Source organism: Pinus tabuliformis, chromosome 6 (assembly GCF_031772625.1).
Source record: "Pinus tabuliformis cultivar Carrire ecotype Pingquan chromosome 6, CPIR1, whole genome shotgun sequence".
NCBI classification, from domain to species: Eukaryota; Viridiplantae; Streptophyta; class Pinopsida; order Pinales; family Pinaceae; genus Pinus; species Pinus tabuliformis.
This window is the reverse complement of record NC_142292.1, coordinates 1,873,660,526-1,873,663,654: the sequence shown is the minus strand read 5'-3', so window position 1 is coordinate 1,873,663,654 and position 3,129 is coordinate 1,873,660,526. Positions and strand designations below refer to the sequence as shown.

The following is a 3,129-nucleotide window of genomic DNA, read 5'->3' as shown; positions in this document are numbered from 1 at the left end:
CACAAAGCAGCCACATTGGAAAGGTACAATGATACTCTAAAAAGTACAATGTGCAGTCATGTCATATGACATGTCCCCATATACATTGGGATGGTTGTAGAAAGAAAAGAACTTTGGGGGTTGGAAATCTTGAAGTATTCAGAGCACTGGATTATGAACACCGCTGATTACAGAAATTGAAAGAAATATCATTTAGCTCTGTGTTTCAAATGAACTTTCCCATAAGGGGAAGAAAGAAAGACTACTATCATAAATGCATACCATCTACAATCTATGAGGACCTCCATAATAGAAGTAGTTACCCCAAGCATTGTTGTAGCCTTTCTGAACATCATAGTAGTTGGATGCCTGGGTGTATGTACCTAATTTTTTTGGAGCTCTCAGATTATTTGATCCATCAACTACCTGGATATTCTAGAAGTAACTAGATTTTCAAATCCTCCATTTGGGAAATGACAACTTCCCATCTAAGTGGAGGTGTGTTCCCCATTTAGATCAGAGTTAGCAAATTCACCACCCCAATTCAATCATGTTGGCATTGTCTACTAAGTAGGAAAATAGAGGTGTTGGCCAGTATCCTAAGACATTGTGATTTCCAAATTGCATCCACCATTTCCCTTCTTTTGGATCCTGCCAGTTCAAAACAAATTATGTATGTCAATAAACTGTCAAGAATATGATCCTGAGAAGAGAAAGTTGTAGCATTCAGTAGCTTGATAAGCATCACTCTCTACAATAAGCAACAATTGGACCATTAATGTAACTCTTTTGTCAAAGTAATTGTTTTTAACTAACCAAACTTCTTTGAAATCTCAAAGTGCCCTCCCCCACCCAAGAACAATCGAAAATAAATTGAAGCTATAAGGGGCATGTTGTAGAAGAGCTTACAATCTAATATGTGATGAGCCTAGTGTTATTGTTCCCACATAGATCTCAATTCACTTGTAAAATCATCCAGGAAAGGTATTACATTAAAATGGCATTGGGATTTTCCTTTTTGCAATTTCTTCAGATGAACCTACCAAAATCACCAAACTGAGACAAGATGGACTCATTTGAAAGCTGAATTTTAGGATCCCAAAGTTTATGTTTTCTTTAGCTCCATAGTACTTGCCTCATTGAACAAAATTTATCACATGCTATAACAACAAGCGTACATATAAGATTATAGAACGAAACACATAACCAGTTCCAACATTTTAGCTAAAACTAAAAGAAGAGGAGTTAATGTGATGCCCACTTTCATTGAGTAAATCAATATTTGCAGACTTAGACATTCAGTGAATGAGTCATGAGCCTTGTTCCAAATTACCTCTTAGCTCTTGTTAGGACTCTAATAGAAATGGAAATTATCTTATGTTAGATAAACGTAATCAATGATTCAATTCTACTAGTAATCACAGCTTGTTCATTATAACAACTTCTATAGCTTGTAATGTACATTGTATTAATGATGTATGGGATAGGTGGTATATTCACCAAACAAAACTCCTCTATTGGAAAAAAAAAGAACCATTTAATGAATTATAAATGAAACTTCAATTTAGAATGGAAATAATGGTATTCTACTAGGATAAAGGGAATTAATCCACCAATAAAATGCATGAACATTGAAGAGGAACTATTACTCAAATCCAAGAATCCTAGCTAATAATATAACAACTATCATAGAATGGGCCTTAACTCCTTAGATTAAGGCACTAGAAAAGGCTATAGTAGCTATGGATTAACTTTATGCACACATAAAAATGTGAATAGGAACCATGCTCGAGAATGTTTAATTAAAAAATAGTTTGATAGAAGAAATAATGTTTTAAGGTATTTTGTCCATAGCTATACAAGAATAGCTTGTCTAACTTTATTGTGACTCCTAGATTCTATACTAAAACAATATATATTTAGACACTTGATAACTAATGGTTCTAAAGCTTTGTTATGAGCTATTAAGAAAATATTATTTGTTTCCTTTGCATTTGGCGCAAGGAGTTTCAGGTTCATCAACCCATGACCAATGATGTCCCTAATAAGACATGTATATCAATATAAAAGAAGGAAGAGCTTGGTTAAAGAGTCTGGACCATTCGTATAAACAATAAAGAGAGAGAAGGTACTAAAACCTGAAGCATGATTTGAAAATCTGCAATTTTAAGCTCTAATAGAAAACAATCTTTACAAATCTGCAAGGAATACTTGTAGATGTGCAATTTATAACCTCAAAAACAGAAAATTAAATGCTTCTTTTAATTCAAATTTGATAGGTAGCTTTCATCCAATGGGAGAGAAAGAATAAGAGAAAGTTAACAAGGAAAGTATAACTCAAAGCTTGTTAACTCCAAAAACATTCATATTGAAATGAAAAGAACTAGGGAACACTTGGAGAATGTCAAGATCTCTATTTATCAAAGCTGCAAGTACATAGTCTGATGACCTCAGATTAACACACTCCAACAAGAACTCATGGGTGCATACAAGTAAATTCTTAAGTTTTCTTTCCTCGCATCATTTGGATACATTCATGTCAATAATTCTAAACGAATTCAATCACTTGACATGAAAGAGATGAGAAAGTATGAAATATCTAATATTAGGCAAATGGAGTCCAGAATCATCCATGATTTTTTCACTAACCTGTAATCTTCACTTGCTCTTATACTTGACCTTGGACATATTGATAGCTTATTCCCCTCAAAAAAATCCTTGTACAATGATAGAAGAGAGGGTGCACACAAAATAAAGCTAAATTTAGGGCCATGTGGGGCATTTGATCCAGGTGGATATTGTTGGCCACCCGCCTGTTCCACATAGACCCTCCATTCAGTTTCATATGTTTCCTTATATATTTTATCATTTACTATTTTTAGTAGTTTTTCGAGTCCTGAACTTCTGTAGTAGTTTTGACCCCCTAAATAGTGTTTTTTTAGGTCCGTTGCAGTCCTGTAACCATAGGCAAGAGCATGTGGCAAAACCTATAGTACTCAGAGAAATTTCCAACAAGGTATCATACACGTCAAACAAAGATAATATGATCAAGATATGACCCCATGAAGTTCATTGCCTAACTAACCCTAACAAGGCCCACAAACTCTTGGTATTACATCTCCTGGGGTTAGGGTTTTGATTGTCTAGGTT

The 3,129-nt window shown here is 34.4% G+C and overlaps 1 pseudogene; it reads right to left on the bottom strand.

Moving 5' to 3' along the window:
• Positions 1 to 264: 264 nt before the first annotated feature.
• Positions 265 to 1,277, bottom strand: LOC149266636 (protein neprosin-like; annotated as a pseudogene).
• Positions 1,278 to 3,129: the final 1,852 nt, after the last annotated feature.